The 18,668-nt window shown below is 37.2% G+C and overlaps 1 pseudogene across 1 annotated transcript; it reads right to left on the bottom strand.

Annotated features, from left to right (window-relative positions):
* Window positions 1-863: 863 nt before the first annotated feature.
* On the bottom strand, window positions 864-14,741 carry LOC149844059 (uncharacterized; annotated as a pseudogene). Its single transcript, XR_016431178.1, has 9 exons — window positions 14,551-14,741; window positions 7,019-7,137; window positions 5,733-5,905; window positions 4,916-5,003; window positions 4,022-4,132; window positions 3,794-3,883; window positions 1,951-2,033; window positions 1,546-1,610; window positions 864-1,295 (listed from the first exon to the last, which is right to left on the bottom strand). The product of XR_016431178.1 is annotated as an uncharacterized LOC149844059 (transcript).
* Window positions 14,742-18,668: the final 3,927 nt, after the last annotated feature.

The raw sequence follows: 18,668 nt of genomic DNA, 5'->3' as shown, positions 1-18,668 counted from the left end.
GAGAAATTAATAGATAGAAAGTTGTATAACCAAATTGTTTGGCCTCCCAGTTTTCTACTTTATACACGTATTACATGGACCAGATTCAGATCAATCTGTCTAAAGAAGCCAGACTAAAGTCATTCAAATCAAAATTTGCAAAGTAGTTTGGCAATGCAATTAAGATCAACCTGAATCTGACATGTTTAATTTTTAAATTTACTCAAGCTTTGCTGGGTTTAACATCTTGCCCAGACCGCTTTTGACAGAGATTGATGGATCCAAAATCCAGACCTTAGAAAATAAATAAATTTGTTTTTTAATGATGTTGAAGAGTCCTTTAGCTAATGACGGTGAGAATATTAAATATAGAGCTCTTTCATGTGAGCTTAAATAATTGAAAAGAAAAGGGAGACTTAATGCAGTAATAATGGCTGAGCCCATTGCTGCTGGAATGTTGGCAGGCCACTGGTTGGTAAAACCCTTGAGGTGCCAACTGGAGAGTACACCCAGCTTCGACCTTGTGGCAGGGAATGGCTCCCGGGTTTTGAAACAAGGTCATTCCATGTCAGGTGACAAACCACCGTCGTCCCTAACCAAGAAGGCAAAGCCCTTTGGAGTTGATAACGACTCGATCGTTTTAAAAATAAGTTGTTTTTGAAACGCAATGATAAGATAGAGCCTCAGATTTGGAAAAGTCCAATAGATTTCAAGATAAAGAGTTGTTGTCAAACACTGAATTTCCTTGTTCTATGCAAGACAGCCATTAGATTTTGGTGCCTAATTTTCTTTTAGTCGTTTCTTAAGAAAATGATACCCTTAGTTACAAAGCTCACATGAAAACATTTTCAGCTGCATATGAAAAAATTAACAAACATAAAGAATTTATCATTTGGAATTTCCACATTCCATAATACATGCTTCCAATTGCAATCAAGGACAGGAGTATAATATTCCTGGTTCCAGTCTTTTACATATACAGAGGAGCAAAACAAGTGGTAAATGAATAAACCAATTGCAATCAAGGACAGGAGTATAATATTCCTGGTTCCAGTCTTTTACATATACAGAGGAGCAAAACAAGTGGTAAATGAATAAACCACACGGTTGCAACCAGATCACATTGTTCAATAGTAACATTGAGGTTTCCAGGATCTTTCACCTCTCCTTCATCCAGAAAGAATTGATATAGCTCAGAAGATATTCTGACTTCACAGTCCAAGAAAGCTTTCAAAGCTCAGGCATTTAGGCTCCCAACCAATCTCAGCATGTGTTTTCTGAGTTATTTATCCTCTTCCCTGGTGGCCTACTAGTGCCTGCGCATTTAACACCACCACTTGAGATACTGAGTTATTTTAAAGGTTTTCTCATTTGATATGCAACATTTACAAGTTAATACAGGAAAATCAACACATCTTAGTAGTACATCATGTTCAACCACTGTCAGTGTTGCAGTGGCATAGCTACTTTCAAGAGAGGAAGAACATAAGACAATAAATACAGGTATAGAAAAGAAAATATAAAATAAAATACAGGTCGAAATGAGCATTTATTGAATGACCTTACCTGTAAATCTCTGAAAAGTTTTACTGTACTTTTTGCTTTTGGTCACAAGGACCATCAGTTCTTGGCTACAGAATGGCAAGAATCAAGAATCCATTATGAATGGGCAGGAAAATTGCCACACGAACCTACGAGTTGGATAGGCAATGGTGGATAGAACAGGAAAATAAAGTTGGCAGTAATGGGTATGAGGCCAGAATCTTCTTCTTGTGCCCATTTCTTTCGGGGTCGACTCCATTTTCTTTTCCTATTTTTAAAAGAACTGCAATGGTTATAATTCATGGACAACCCCTTCAGTAGCAAGAATTTTCTTTAAAATTTGACTGCTGATTGGTTCATAAACTAATTCGGTGAACTGTTTGGCAGCAAAAGATTAACCCAAATAAGTTAAAAGGTACTGAAAGAAACCTGGATAAAGGATTATTGTCACAACCCAAGAACACCCTAGTGCGAAACTTCTTCAAAATTGCAACTGCAAGGGATGCTGCATCCTGTTATGCAGAAAATAATCAGAATTTGCAGTTTTGAAGTTAACAATCACAGCTAGGACTAGGATTATCACAGAGAAAATGTCATGCTACAGAGAATAAAATCACGTCTACAGATATACAGAAAGTGAACAAACAAGTGAAACCATTGTTGCGTGCATTCAAACAAATTTTAAACTTGTGCTCCTAAGGCAACAAGGTCAAGATTTATAAGCAATTTTTTCGCGCTATTTTTGTCAAATTCAGAGGCTCCAAAATCTTTGGTTGGGGCTTGTGACTCCACCAAGGCAGCATATCCTCAAGGTAAATAAAGACTTTTCCTTCATTTTCGAGTGAGGAATAAAGTCAGAACTGAACGAGTCAGTAACCAAAAAAATAAAAGATGCATGAAATCCCCAAATTCTTTTGGCATATGGGTACGAGCCTCTGCTTAAACTTCACTAGTCACTTACTATTGGATACTCTAATCTCAGGAATGAAGAGGCCACCAGAGTTCATGCTTCCAAGTTTGCAAAAACGTATTCCTATCTGAAAGCTACCAAAAATCAAATCCAAGAATTACCTACAAGATCACCTGTTGAATGGGAAAGGGCCCCCATCCACTTGGTCAAGAGCTTTCCCATCCACTTTGTGATAGGATGGCCAAGCCGAAAAGTTGACCAATACAATGCTAGAATTCCTAATGAACCCTTCATAAACAAGGCCTCCTGGATCCTGACCAAAAAGTTCATACCTTTGACCAGCACCATCTTGGCGTCTGATTGGCTAGAAACTGGTTGAGTGGCACCAGCCACAATACCAGTTCCTGTCCAATCTACTTTGGATGTTATGGAGAAAATCTAGAGTTTATCATGGACTGAAAACATTTCCTTCATGCACATATTGTATGTACGGCGAACCACCAGAGTAAACATTTAAATTTCCTGATAAAAATTTTGGTGTCGAACAGGGGAAGTGTCTGACATGACAAGAGTGAGAAGAGTGAGAAAGCATGCAGACACCCAAGAGGAAAAAAAAATGAAGCGCGCACTGCATGATTTAAAAAAAAGGTAAATTTTAAACTGATCGGGGGAGAGGAGCATCTCATCAAAGGTTGGGGCAAAGGATCAAATACTTTGATGAAGTTTGGATGGAGAATTCATCAATTCTTGGGGAAGCTAAAACTCAAGAGGCTTCTAAGTGGACTATGAGATTTAAGTACTTTTCTGACACTTTATTAAGGTTTTTATGTGGTCCATACTCCATACATTTGCAACACTTGACATGCAGTGTCTACTGAGTGAGGTCCATGTTTGGACACTGAAGTTTATAGCTATGTCAAGGAGTGTTTGTTTAAGTGTCAGATGACTGACTGATAAGCTGGATGGCTGGACTTCTATGAGTGTGCAAGTAGCATATATCTTGAAGGAATGATTTAAAAAATTAATAATTCCAAATAACTTTGAAAAAAAACATCAAATATGTTTGTCTCATAATCATGGCTTGACAATATTCGGCATTGAAGTCCTCATCCAAGTAGCAATCAATGCATCTAGAAATATGCAGGTAAAAGTACAAAGCAGAATGAGCAGAATGGTACGAAGCTAATGAACGACAGGTCAAGATTGAATTAAGAACCAAAAATCATGAACAAACTCCAACAAAGGCTGAACCTAGGGAGCACCTAACAATATAAAGCCGAACACCGTACTGGATGTTTCAGGATATAAAGCTGCATAATGTCTCTACATGTTTGAAAAAGAGATGAAAGGTTGAGTCATGACCTCATAGTGAAAAAGATTGATTATAAAGTCTGGACAAATATCCACAGTCCCTTTCTCCAACGAATATGCATGGGCACCCCTATCTGACTTGTACGAAAAGTCAAGGAACAATTTGTCAAACATCAACATATGGAATCCCACTGTGTAGTACTTCAGCTTCTTTCATAAATAAGTGAAAATATCCATAAACACCTCAAAAGTCAAAAGGGAAAAGCATCTAAAGGATATATAAAGCCCCACTAGTCTGAGTACACAACCACCAACTTCAAGGACTTCATTTTCTGCTTTAAGGAGAACATCTGTCTGAGGACTTCTCCCAATTGGCACTGTTGGAGTGTCCTGCAAAGTAGTGCCACCATCATAAGTATGGTACATAATGCACCAAAGAGTGGAGTTCAATGTTATACAAAAAAATGTAAAGTAATATTCCTCCCTGTAACTATGAAGTTGAGAACTTCTTAAGACAATAACAAAAGCATGAAAAGTAATGCTCCAGAGAAAATCATAGAACATGAAAAACCTCTCATTCATAGGTTGACTGATGTGACATGTCAAGTTTGTGCAAGTGGGCCACAATTAGAGACAAAACCAAAAGCACATCAAGCTATAAAGAGCTTCCTATGTTCAGATCCATAATTTTGTACTTAAGTGAAAGATATGCTGGACAAATCTTATATTGGAAGTTTCTTATATTCATGTGTTTTAAAGGTTACTCTCAAATTTCTTATATTCATTCCAGTTTCCAGGCTCAATTTCCGAAACTTTTTCATGAGCATGGTCACATTACGGAGAAATTTGTAAATGTCTTTCTTTTTACTTCTTCGATATACTGATTTTTCTTCTTTCCTATCACAAAGAATACCCCATGCACCCATGGATAGGTGAAATATTCCATTTATACATACTTCCTTTCACCTGATATATCGACATGTGCATCATTTGGATATTACTTAACTAATACACCACAAAGTTGTTTAATGCAGAGGTGAAGCAATATTTTCATAACATCCCATAGATGGAGACAATAACTGCAAAAGCAAAATTATACATTATTTTTTGTCATGAAGGAAATGAATAGCAAACTTTTGACAGTAAAACAGTATCCTACACCCCAGGTAATACCACAGAGCATAGATCTTCACCGTCATAAACAGCTGTGCTTGAAGTAAACAACAGTGAGCCCTCACCACTCCAATTTGATGAAGCAAGCCTAAAGATTATTCGCATCCATTCAAATAAAACACCTATTTCCATAGAGAACATGAACTTTGATATAAAGATCACTAGCCAGAGTACGCATTTGTGCTGTTCAGAATAAAATATTGAACAGAAAACATGCAGGCAGAAAAATCGATTTATCCCTATTCACAGCATACACTGTTCTCCCATTCCTTTTTTTTCAAACAGTGGGAATAGAGGGTTTCTACAAAACTACATAGTGAATGAAATAACAGATTCTGTGCAGGAAACTAAACAGAAGGAAATTTTAGAAAGCATGTTTAAGCTTAAATAAAGCAAGAAAACGTTTGGAAAATAGTCTATGAACAGGGAAGATTACATTTGCACATTAGAAAGTTTTGTTGGAGAGAGAGAAAGAGAGATCACAAGGACATTATAGCCTTATTTCTGAATGAATGGACATCAGGAGAGATCATCAACAATTTCAAGAGTATGAATAAGTGGAGCTGCCATGCATTTCAATAAAACAGAGAGCTGTTTTATATGAGGATTTAAGATGTGTTTCCCAATGACCTCCATAAACCTGTTAGTTTATATGACACTAGAAGACAATTAAAGTGAACAGCACATGAAAGTGATGCCATACACAGTAAAATATTAAGCTTACAACAGTACAATGTTCATTTCATTAATTACTGAATCAAATCCAGTTGAAAAGAGGTTTTATGCTGCAGGGATGCAGATCAAAGGTGATGTGTACCTTACTTCACCTGGATAGTCTTCATTTTGATACGGAGGTGCACAAATGATGACATATGAAAATGCATGTGTTGCTTCTGAACCTCTTACAGAAGGTGAGATCCCAAGCTTAAGCAACTCTTCGTGATGAGTTGTAGTCATTGTCTGTCCGAAAATTTTGCAGCCAGGATTTTCCTGTTAGATAGGAATCTTAGTGTAAATATAGATTTGATGGGAATCTGATAATGTTTGCAGTTCGCAAAAGAGAATGAAGTGAAAAAAAAAGAAATAGAAACCCAAAAAACATTTCAACAAATAGTTATAAAAAAAAAAGAAACAGATGATGGTGTGATCATCAAGTGCCACATTGAAAAAACTAATCCATGAAATCAAATTAATGCAGACAAATTAATCAGTTGCCTTTTGAGCTAGTAGGACAAAAGATGGCATGCGCACATATGCAGTGATATACAATGTTAACTCTTGGAAGGGTGATAAGGAAAAAGACTAGAACATCAAAATATTAATTGCTGTAAGGAAGTGTTATGAAATTGCTATATCTAATTAATCAAGCAGTCTATGTTAACAGGCTCAACTTTGTTGAGTCATAAACTCATCAAGTAATTAAAAAGTAAAAGCAACTAAATAAGATATAATTCAATTGATACAGAACCCTGACCCCCACCCCACAGGCCTACGAGCCCCTCTGCCTCCACCTATTGCTTTTTAGATAATACAATTACAAATATATGATCCTAGTTCATATAAAAATCCCTTCCCTTCCAGACACTAACTACCCTTCCTCTGATCTTCACTTTCAGGAAGGTTATTTACATTGAAGAGCTCAAGATTACAGAACAATGATCAGAAAAAGCAAAGTCAGCTAATGGATACGTGAGCTGCTTCTGGTCATGAATACCCTGCAACAGACATCTAACATTTCTGTCATTTAAATCACCAAATAGTTTCATGACAACAGAGCTTTCACATGGGAAAAAACACATTTTGGCAGAAAAAATGTCCATTTAAAATTTTCCACTATTGTCATCCATGATTTACACAATACCATCTTAATTTATAGGGAAATCATAACCAAAACATGAAATTATCTACCAAATGCTAGTCATTGCATGTTATCAACTTCTCTATTGATTGAAGATAAATGATATCAATCACATCTATTTATGCCGCCACCAATGAAGTCTAATGGGAACAATCTATTGAACTAAATTACATATTGCAACACATCAATGCAGTGGTATTTGAGTACTAACGAAGAATAAGAGTCTTTTAATTGAACAGCTATACCAATTTCCATTTTTCTTCCACAAGACGGCCAAGTACTCCTGGACCCACAATCAGTAGATCATTTTCCCCAATCAAACCAGCAGAAGTGGCCTCCAAACTTCCAGAAGCTGTGCCTGTATCTGCCAAAGTGAGAATTTCTGTAAGACTTCATGGGAAGAACACAAAAAGAGACAGGTTTTGATGCTTCATGTAGTTGACATTCTAATATCCTGTCCGATCTTCGTCAGTTGAAATTAAGTACAGTATGTTCACTAGAAATAAACTCAATATTTGACCCTCTACAGGTGACCTAAGTAGACTAAAAATCAAATTACCCTTAAATCACAACAAGAATAAAGTTATAGTGTGAGAAAAGTGAAAATGTGAAGGTGGAATTGAAGGGTAATATCATAAGTGCCCCAATAACGAAACCAACTCCAAACCTATTATTATGGAAGTTAGTACGCGAAAATGAACTTTATGAACCGACGTTAGTCGATCTAAATTACCAATCAGAACCAAAACAGACACTATTGAGAAGAAATACTAAAACAAAGAAAATGATCACATTGGCATCAATCAACAAACAATATAAGATTAAACATGCAACAAACTCAAAACTAGACCAGTTTCAGATGACGAAGAAAGAATGATGAGGTGGACTCTTAATTGAATAAGAAATTTACCACTTGGTCTTGACTATGGGAGTAGAGTGTGTTGGATTTTTGTCTCAAAACTAACAAAGTATAACATCTATCTTTCTATTTTTCCCCAAGTATGTCGGTCCAGGGTTAAAGTTGTAGTAACTTTCTTTGTCCTTACATAAGAGGGTAGTGCCTTAGAGAGCATGGCCTTTTAAGGTCATTACTTTTTGGGCCTTGAATTTTGAATCACAAAGAATACATACTTGAATTTAGATTTGGGCTTGGGGTTTAGGACTTGAACTCGGGTCCGACCCAGCTTGGCTCAATCTAGCTTTGATTTGGCACTTGGATGGTTTTGATCCCAAATCCATATATGTTTGTTGACCAGTGCATTATTGACTTTGACTTTGCATTGAATTACCTTGAATCTTATCCAATTTTTGCATGGGCATTCACGGTCCTTTACCTGCACAGTTGAGCTTGCAGGGATGAGCTTTGCAGGGGACCCTGCAAAGTCTAAGAAACAAGCTCAAAAGAATGCTGCAATTGCTGATTGGTCAGCACTTAAACAATGTAAGCCGTTTTTAGTTCTTTATTATACTAAAAGCTAATCATGATTCCTGATTTTTCTGCCGACAAAAATTTTCTCAAGTCTGAATTGCCTAAATCTGAGAAGTGAATCTACATTTTGGTTCTTTAGGCACTCAATTCCATAATCAACAAAGAGTAGTTGCTGGCTCCTCTCTAAAATAGGAAGGTATTTTTCTAAAGACAGTTCAATATAGAAAGTGAAAGGTTCTCTCTAAAGCAAAATCGGCTACTGTCTCAGATGCATTGACAAGTTTTGCATGTAATTTGCACCCTAACTATTTTGCTTGCTTTCTTTGCTGTCTAGGGAATGTGTGACAGGCTTTGTGTGCTTCTCTTTTTTAGATATAGTGTTATTAGCAATAGAGGAGTGGTGACGCGTTGGATTAGGCCACCAAACATAAAGACTTAAAATCAATCGCTTTGCTCCTTAACTTTTAGCTAGCTTTTTAATTTACAACGACACCTAAAAAACAAGCAAGCTTTTTTTATTTACTTTTAGTCAAGGAAAAAGTTTTTGTTTCCTAAAACAAACATTAGATATGATATTTAATGAGCTGTACAAGAACTGCTGTACTTAGTCCTGTGAAGGCTGATTTGTTTCCATGATGCATGTATATGTTAAAATATGTTGTACTTATATATATATATATATATATATATATATATATATATAGATTACGACACATACACATATATATGATATATATATATATGTCTATGTGTCTATCTATATATATATATAAATATATATATATTTATTTTGTAAAACCCGATAAGGGTATTTCCGTCATTTCACCTGTACACGCATATCTTTGATATGCTTTTTCTTTCTTTCTTTTTCTTTTTTTTTTCTTTTTTGTCTTTTTTCTTTTTTGTTTTTATTCAATTGAGAGGGGTCCACATAGAGTCGTTGGACCCCTCAACGGTCATAAATATGACCGTTGGAGGGGCTCCAACGACTCTATGGGAGCCCCTCCTTGGGTCCCTTGCTGTGTATAAATAAGGGGCACAGCCCCATGTATTCTCTAAGCTTCTTGTGAAGCATTCTATGAAGTGAAATATATTTTTTATCTCTTTTTTGTGCTTGACCACTTTTGTGGTTTATTTTGCCCTTTAGTGGCCTTTTGTGTATGTGCGTGCTTTCGCTTGGAGACGTTGCTCTTTTCATTTGGCACTTCATTACATGGTATCAGAGCCTTGGTTAAGAAGGCTTCATTGGATCCTCTCTTGACAAGTAATACCTCTCCCCTCTCTTGTCTTATAAATTTTTCTTCTAATGGCCAACAAAGATGCAAAAATCGATCTCTCATTCAAATTGGATGGGACCAATTATCGCATGTGGGCGGCCGCTATGGAGAATAATCTCAAAGGTAAAAGGCTTTGGGGTTATGTATGTGGAACCATTCCGGAACCACAACTAAAGTTAACTAAATTTGAAGGAGGTGAAGAAAAAGCTTTGAATGAAGAAGAAAAGGAAAAGGCTATTCTTGATTATTCTTCTAAAATGGAAGATTGGGAAAGTAAACATGCTAAAATATTAGCATGGTTCATGAATAATGTCGAATTGAAGATTTGTGCAAACCTTGCAAAATTCAAAAAGGCTAATGAAGCATGGTTTTTTATGAAAGGTATGTACACTCAAAGAGACCTTGCTAGACATTTTTTTCTACAAGAAAAGGTAAGAGCTACCAAGCAAGGTGATATGAGCATTAGGGACTACTATAGTGCCCTATCCTCTTTATGGGATGAACTTGTCCTTCTCGAACCGCAATGGGAAGGAAGTGCTATTGCTATGAGACAAGAGCAAATGGAAAAAGAGAGGTTCTTTCAATTTATTCATGGGCTTCGTCCCGAATTTGAACAACTTAGAAGATCTCTACTTCATAGGGCCTCTACTCCTCTAAGCGATATTTTGGCTGATTTATGTCAAGAAGAAACCCGTTTGGCCTTGAAGAGAGATGTTGATGAAGTGCATGTCGTGTCTAGACCTGGCAACAATGTAAGATCATATAAACCACCACATTTTTGGAAGAATAATGGTGGTGGAGGAAGAAAAATCATTTGTCATAATTGTAATGAACCGGGCCATATTCGTCCCGATTGCCCTAAATTCAAGAAGAAGGTAGCTTCCGTGGGAGAGACTCCTCCAATTATCAATGAAGATTCAAAGAAGGATGGTGACATAAAGGATTCCATCGCTCATCTAACCGAAACTCTTCAACAATTTATGAAGATGAACGCCTCTACATCATCATCCTCACCTTCCACTTCCGGTGCCGCCATCTCTTCTTTTCCAGGTATGACTTCTTGGATTCTTGATTCGGGTGCCTCTTTCCATATGACTCCAAATGCATCACTTTTATCAAAACCAAGTCTCAATAAATTTAAATCATATGTATCCACCGCCGATGGAACATCTTTAAATGTTGAGGGTATTGGAAACCTTGAGAAAATTTATGACCAAAACAAAGAATTTTTTGTTCCCAAAATCCGGATCATCCCAAAACTTAATCTAAATCTTTTTTCCGTCTCTCAAATTACCGATTTTGAATATAATGTCTCGTTTTCACCAACCCATTGCTATGTGCAGGATCTCCGGTCCGGGAAGCGGATTGGGCAAGGCCATAGAAGAGGGGACCTTTACTATATGGATTTTTTGTCTTTGCCATCCAAATCATTTTGTAATCATGTTCAATCCAAAGATATTGAGACTTGGCATAAGAGACTTGGACACCCTAGTATTTTCAAATTGTACCTTTTTCCATTTTTGGAAAAATTTTGTAATACAAATACATTTACATGCAATGATTGTATTCTTGGGAAAATTCACTCTCTTCCATATTCTCATAGCAATTTTGTGTCAAAAAGGCCTTTTGAACTTGTGCATTCCCGATGTATGGGGACCGGCACCCGTTATGTCCAAAGGAGGCTTCTCTTACTATGTTTCTTTTATTGATGATTTTTCTAGATACACATGGGTTTATATTATCAAGAATAAATCCGATGTCTTCACTAATTTTAAAGAGTTTCACGCTCTTGTTCAAAACCAATTCCAACACAATATAGCCACTTTTAGATCCGACTCAGGAGGAGAATATATGTCTAAAGATTTTCAAAATTATTTTAAAACAAATGGAATTTTGCACCAACGATCTTGTCCTAAAACTCCGCAACAAAATGGTCTTGCGGAAAGGAAACATAGGCACTTAATCGAAACCACAAGAACTCTTCTTGTGTCTAAATGTGTTCCTAAAAACTTTTGGGCCGAAGCTCTTCTTACCGCAACATATCTTGTGAATCGTATGCCCTCTTCTTCTTTGAAAAATGTTTCACCCTTTGAAAAATTATTTAAAATTACTCCCGATTTTAATAGACTAAGAATCTTCGGATGCAAATGTTTTGTACTTAGTCTAGGACAAGATAAGTTGTCACCTAAAGCTATTGAATGTGTGTTCATTGGCTATGGTGAGAATCAAAAAGGCTATAGATGCTATGATATTCGAAACAATAAATTATATGTGTCGAGAAATGTAAACTTTATTGAAGAACAAAATGGTTTCGATATTCACACATCTAAGAAAGACATTGATTATTCTTTTCTATTTGACTTAGCTCCTAGAATTGAGTCTCCTGAGGCTATTACTTGTGATACTAGTTGTGATGGAATTTTACATTATAATGATATACCACAACATGATAATACCTCCCAAAATGAAAACCTTAATGATATAAATGTCTATACCTGGCGGATAGGAAATGAACATCAACCTGCTATTGACAGATACTCTCAAGACTTCTCTTTAGAAGAATCTACTGACAACAATCTACCTAGGAGATCTTCTCGTACTAGTAGGCCACCACAAAAGTTTGTGTCCTATGAATCCTTTTCTCTGAATTATAAGGTCTGTCTTATGTTAATACATTCGTATCACGAACCTACCTCATTCAAGGAAGCTAAAGATCACCCACATTTGATTGAAGCTATGAAAATCGAATTAGAGGCTCTTAACAAGGCCCAAACCTGGAGCATTATTCCTCAACCTTTAGGAAAAAAGGCAATTGGGTGTAGATGGGTATATAAAGTCAAAACCAAATGTGATGGGTCTCTTGAGAGATACAAAGCTCGTTTGGTTGCTAAAGGCTATGCCCAAGAATATGGGATTGATTATGAAGAAACCTTTGCTCCTGTGGCCAGAATGACTAGTGTACGAACCTTAATTGCTTTAGCATCCATCAAACAATGGCCTATATACCAACTTGATGTTAAAAATGCATTCTTAAATGGAACTTTATGTGAAGAAGTTCTTATGGACCCTCCGCCGGGTCTTGAAATTGGGAAAGGTAATATTCTAAAATTAAACAAAGCTCTTTATGGGTTAAAACAAGCACCAAAAGCTTGGTATGATCTTTTTAGCAAAGTAGTTCTGGATAATGGTTTCTCCTCATGTTACACAGATACTGCTTTGTTTGTTAAATCCTCTAATGAATACATAACAATTTTGTTATTATATGTTGATGATATGATTATCACAGGTAATGATAAGAAAGGTATTGATTTTATTAAAAATATTCTTAAGAAAAATTTTGATATGTCTGATCTGGGTTTTTTGAGGTATTTCTTAGGAATTGAAGTTGCATACTCCCCCAAGGGGTATGTCCTATCTCAGATGAAGCTTGCCTCTGATATTATTGCTAGGTCTGGGCTGACAGATGACAAAAGGGTGGAGACTCCAGAAGTGATCAATGCCAAGATGAGAGCCAATGATGGCACTCCTTTAGCAGATCCCACACCTTATCGTCAATTGATTGGATCCTTAATGTATTTATCTATCACCAGGCCTGACATTTCTCATGCAGTTCATAGTGCAAGCCAATTTCAGACTGCTCCTACCACCACTCACATGGCAGCAGTAATGAGGATTATCAGATACTTAAAAGATTCCATCACTAAGGGAGTATTCTTATCCTCTTCTTCACCTCTTACTTTACTTGCGTATACTGACTCTGATTGGGGGGGTAACCCCGATGATCGTATTTCTACCACAGGTTATTGTGTGTTTCTTGGGGAGTCGCTTATCTCCTGGAGGTGTAAGAAGCAGCGTAAAGTTTCTCTCTCATCTACTGAAGCAGAATATCGTGCGATGGCCACTACCACAACTGAGATTATATGGTTAAGAAGCTTACTTAAAGATATGGGTGTCTCATTCTCAACTCCCTCAAAGCTGTGCTGTGACAATAAAAGCGCCATTTATATTGCTAGCAATCACACTTTTCATGAACGAACGAAGCATATTGAGATGGACTGTCATTATGTTCGAGATGAGTTTTTACGAGGCACCATTCAACTTCCATATGTTCCTACCGAATATCAGTTGGCGGACTTCTTCACCAAAGCTTTGCCTTCGCTTCGCTTCTTCTTCCTCTTTAGCAAACTCTCGGTGATTTCACCATGCGTTTGAGGGGGGGTGTTAAAATATGTTGTACTTATATATATATATATATATATATATATATATATATATATTACGACACATACACATATATATGATATATATATATGTCTATGTGTCTAGCTATATATATAAATATATATATTTATTTTGTAAAACCCGATAAGGGTATTTCCGTCATTTCACCTATACACGCATATCTTTGATATGCTTTTTCTTTCTTTCTTTATTCTTTATTCTTTTTTCTTTTTTGTCTTTTTTGTTTTTTGTTTTTATTCAATTGAGAGGGGTCCACATAGAGTCGTTGGACCCCTCCAACGGTCATAAATATGACCGTTGGAGGGGCTCCAACGACTCTATGGGAGCCCCTCCTTGGGTCCCTTGCTGTGTATAAATAAGGGGCACATCCCCATGTATTCTCTAAGCTTCTTGTGAAGCATTCTATGAAGTGAAATAGATTTTTTATCTCTTTTTTGTGCTTGACCACTTTTGTGGTTTATTTTGCCCTTTAGTGGCCTCTTGTGTATGTGCGTGCTTCCGTGCTTTCGCTTGGAGACGTTGCTCTTTTCATTTGGCACTTCATTACAGTATATTCATTAGCAGCCTTGACTTATTTTATCTCCATTGCTTGTAGTGCCACATTCGGGTGCTTCTTCGTTCTCAGCATATTCTTTGTCTCCATCGTCAGAGTCTGGATCCAATGAGGAACAGGAACAGGTTACGATTGCTTGTGCATTAGCTAGTTTGAGACCCCCAGATGAAAATAGACAAACATCACAGCATGACTCGGCGTGGAAGAAGGAAATCAATGTCAGTTCCAAGAGAGAAGAATTCATCCAGTGCTGTATCCTTGCATCTCATGTCATACCAAGGATGGTCATATCCCAGCTTCTCTCCAGAAGTTGCTATGTTCCAAGTGTGGCAACAGCAGCAGCAGCAGACTCACTTTTTAGCCCTTCCAGGACCAGCTCCAGTTACAAATCCAAGGATCTTACCATTTATGCAGTCAATGATACCATCAAATGATGCCCAGTTTTTTCCTTCAATTGAGCAAGAACCACGGCCTTGTGTTCCTTGTTTCTCATTTTATTCATCTCGCAGACCCATTCCCATCCAAACTGTTTAGAAAAACAGGCTTTCTCCCAAGTGAAAATCAATGAAAGCAGAATATATATATATATATAACAACAGAAATTAAAGAAACACACAAGATTTACGTGGTTCCCTCAAACTGAGGTACGTCAACGGCGACCGATAGATCAATTTCTTCTACTATCTTCAAACATAGTTTACAAAATGGTCAAAAGGCATAAGCCTTACAAACACACAAAGGTGTAGAGAAATAACAAGAGGAAAGACCTCATCGAAAAGAAACAAATGTTCCGAAGAACCAGCCGCACAAAGCAGCCCAAAAAAAAAGTGAAAAAACCTCACTTGCTAGCTGAACCGCCCCTCCCTAAATAGAGAACGAGATTCACATTTAATGTGAAAGTTGAAGCGTCATCTCACAAATCGCTATGCAGCTAAAGCGCCAACCACAAATCACTATTCAGTTGAAGTGCCATCTCACAAATTGCTATACTGCTGAAGCGCCAACCAGTGTTGTGAGAGGCGTACACCTCAGTACTTGAAGTGTACGCCTCACAGGCGAGGCGCATGCTCAAGGTACTAAGGTGCACACTCAGTACCTGAAGCGTCGGTGCCTCCTTCGATCTGTGACTAAAATCGAAAACAATTACACAATGAGCAGAGGAGGATATTCCGGCGAGATTTACGGTGAAATTTCTTCTCTTCGTGGCCTGAAATTGGATTTACTCGCCGGGAAAAAAGCAAAAGCTTCCGGCAAGTTTAACGGACTAAGTTCTTCTGACCGTTGCCGTAACCTGCACAGACCCGTCGGGAAGCAGAGTGATAGCCTCTGACGAGGTTTCCGGCAGGGGGGGGGGGGGGACTTCAGTCATGATCAAAGTGCTCATAGCCATATGAACTCCCAATAGACAAAGATAGCAAGTTCAGGTGGTGTTTGATACACAGGACAAACACCGTGCGTTCTGAACATGCGGTGTTTGTCTGGTACTCACCAGTCACGACCCTGGTGGTGCGACTGGTGTGTTCCACTCTAATGTGTTGTAATGCATTGTATGGGACGCAGTTTGTCCCGTCTGAACCGGATGCACACAGTGTGTATCAACCCAGGATAGCGTGTGGGCATGGAGCGGTCTGTCTCCGCTCAGGTGCATCTCGTGATTCAAACGCGACCTCAATTTCAAGTTTTCAACCCAACCAGTCAACCACCCAACAAGAGAAATTGCTTATAGACTGTTGGTGACGTTAAACCAATCATAGTTCAGATAACCATTATCAAATAACATGATGCATTGATTTTCCAGGCAAATTGCACAACTACAAGTAGACTAAGATCAAGCATTTTTTCCCTGTTTATGTGACAACTTTGTTCACGAAGAAAAGTACAAAAGATATTTCACAAGGACTCAAATTATAAGGGGTCACCACTAGGCTCTTTGAATTGAGACCTACTCTCTTGATCATGAAGCTTACGCTTCAACGCCTCGCTTCATAACATGCTCAACGTCTCGCTTCGCCTCATCGCATTTAACAACCTTGGCGCCAACCACAAATCGCTATTCAACTGAGCGTCAACTAAGCGCAATCTCATAAATCACTATGTTGTTGAATCATCATTCACAAATCGCTATCCAGCAGAATACATAAATTGACCTTGAGACAATCGAAGGTCATGCTTGGGAATCCCTCCGCAATAATGAATATGTGTGGTTCCAATGAGCATGCCAATAAATGACAATTAACAAAAGGTTCTTATTCAGTAAATAGATGAGTCCCACAAAGTAGGAAAACTCAACAATTCTCCCCCTCCCGACTTATGTGGAGGCTTCAACCGTTCCTGTCAAGAGTCGACACTTCTCATGCTTGTCCTTAGGCAATGCCTTAGTCAATATATCTGAAGTATTATCATCAATGTGAACTTTCTCAAGATGTAACAGTTTATCATTCAAGACATCACGAATCCAATAGTATCTAACATCAATATGTTTCGATCTTGAATGAAATGAGAAATTCTTGCTCAAGGGGATTGCACTCTGACTATCACAATGAAGAACATACTTTCTTGGTTTAATCCCAACTCTTGTAAAAATTTCTTCATCCATAGTAATTTCTTGCTTACTTCTGTCTTGACCATGGAAAAGAAAATAAATTCAATAAGTTTGTCTCATAGATGGTTAAGTCAAATCAACTTGGATGTATCACAAAGTGGGTTCGCTTCAGAAAAAAAATAAAAAAATTTATGTTCTTGATATTATTCATAAAGATGTTTGGGAATCGACTCACACTTTGTCTCTTTCTAGATCTTGTTATTATGTTGTGTTCATGGATGACTATTCTAAATTCACTTGGATTTACTTCTTTAAGTGCAAATATGAAGTTTTTGATAAGTTACGAGAATTTAAATCTTATGTTGAGAATCATTTCTGGAAGCGTATTGGTATCCTTCGATGTGATGGAGGGGGAGAATACACATCCAATGTGTCCACTCAGTATCTTAAGGACAATGGAATAAGCGAGAGTTTTCTTGCCTAGACACCCCACAACAAAATGGGGTAGCTGAGAGAAAACATATATTATGGAGGTTGGTCTCTCATTGATGTTTGCTAGTAGAGTGCCAAAGATGCTATGGTTGGAGGCATTTCATACAACTATTCTTATAAATAGATTGCTTGTATTGGAAGCATGACTCCTTATGAATTGTTGTATGGTTTTTAGGCAGACTATTCATTCTTAAGAAGTTTTGGTTGCATATGTTATATGCACATAGATCCATCACATATAAAGAAGTTAGATCCTAAGGTGGAAATGTGTATTTGTTGTGTATTCAGATAAGCATAAAGGCTATAGATGTTTTTCCTTCAAAAAAGCATGTTTGTATATCATGTCATGTCACTTTCAATGAAGTTGTTTGTTATAGAGGCCTTTTTAGCAGCAACAATACAAGTAATGGTGGTAGTTCTAGAGCCAATTTTAGTAGTGTTCGAGAACCATTTTTTATATGTTATCCACCTAAGATAATTTACCCACAACTTATTCAAATGAACAACCTTATATAGAAGATGAATTTCAGTACTTCATAGAGCTGAACCAAGACACACGTCAACCTGAAAGTGATGACTTAGCCGGGAAATTTCAGCCCAACAATAATAGTCAATCAGAAAAACATGAGGATCAGCCCAGTAGTGTGAGCGACGCAAGACAACCTCAGAAAGAGTATATAGTGTACAAAAGAAGAAGAGTAGATGCCACCATTAATCAGCCTATAAACCAGCATCAAGAGAAGTGCACTTGTCAACGAGACTACTCAATATGAAGGATTGAGAAGATTAGCAAGAGTTAAACATCCAATGGATAGGTTTATGTCTTACAAGAATTTTTCAGTTGATTTTTACACTTTTATGATTGAAGTATATACAATTAAAGAGCCAAACAGTTTGGAAGTTGCTTCTAAAGATAGAAGATAGATAGGGGCCATGAATGATGAAATAAACACCATGTATTAAAAACATACATGGATTGTTGTTGAGAGGCCTAAAAGTAAAAATGTTGTGGGTAGCTAGTGGGTGTATAAAACTAAACTCTCAATCATGATCTATTATATAATAAAAATTATCAAAAAAATGTATGCATGCATTATGTTATTAAGTATTCTGATGTTGATTGGGCTGGTGACCCAGACCAAAAGAGATATGTGAAAGTATATTATATATATTTGGGAAAAAATCTAATATGATGGAAAACTAAAAAGCAAAAGAGCATAGCCAGATCTAGTACGAAAGCAAAGTATAGGGCTTTGGAAAGCTTAGTTACTGAAATATCATGGGTGAGAGATTTCTTACGGGCACTCAGGTTAAGTTTCAAAATCCATATTATATACTATGACAATAAGTGGCATTGCTT

The sequence above is a fragment of the Nuphar pumila genome, chromosome 3 (genome assembly GCF_984573655.1).
Source record: "Nuphar pumila chromosome 3, dmNupPumi1.hap1.1, whole genome shotgun sequence".
NCBI lineage: Eukaryota > Viridiplantae > Streptophyta > Magnoliopsida > Nymphaeales > Nymphaeaceae > Nuphar > Nuphar pumila.
Note: the sequence above shows the minus strand (reverse complement) of the source record. Positions and strands in the feature narration are given on the sequence as shown.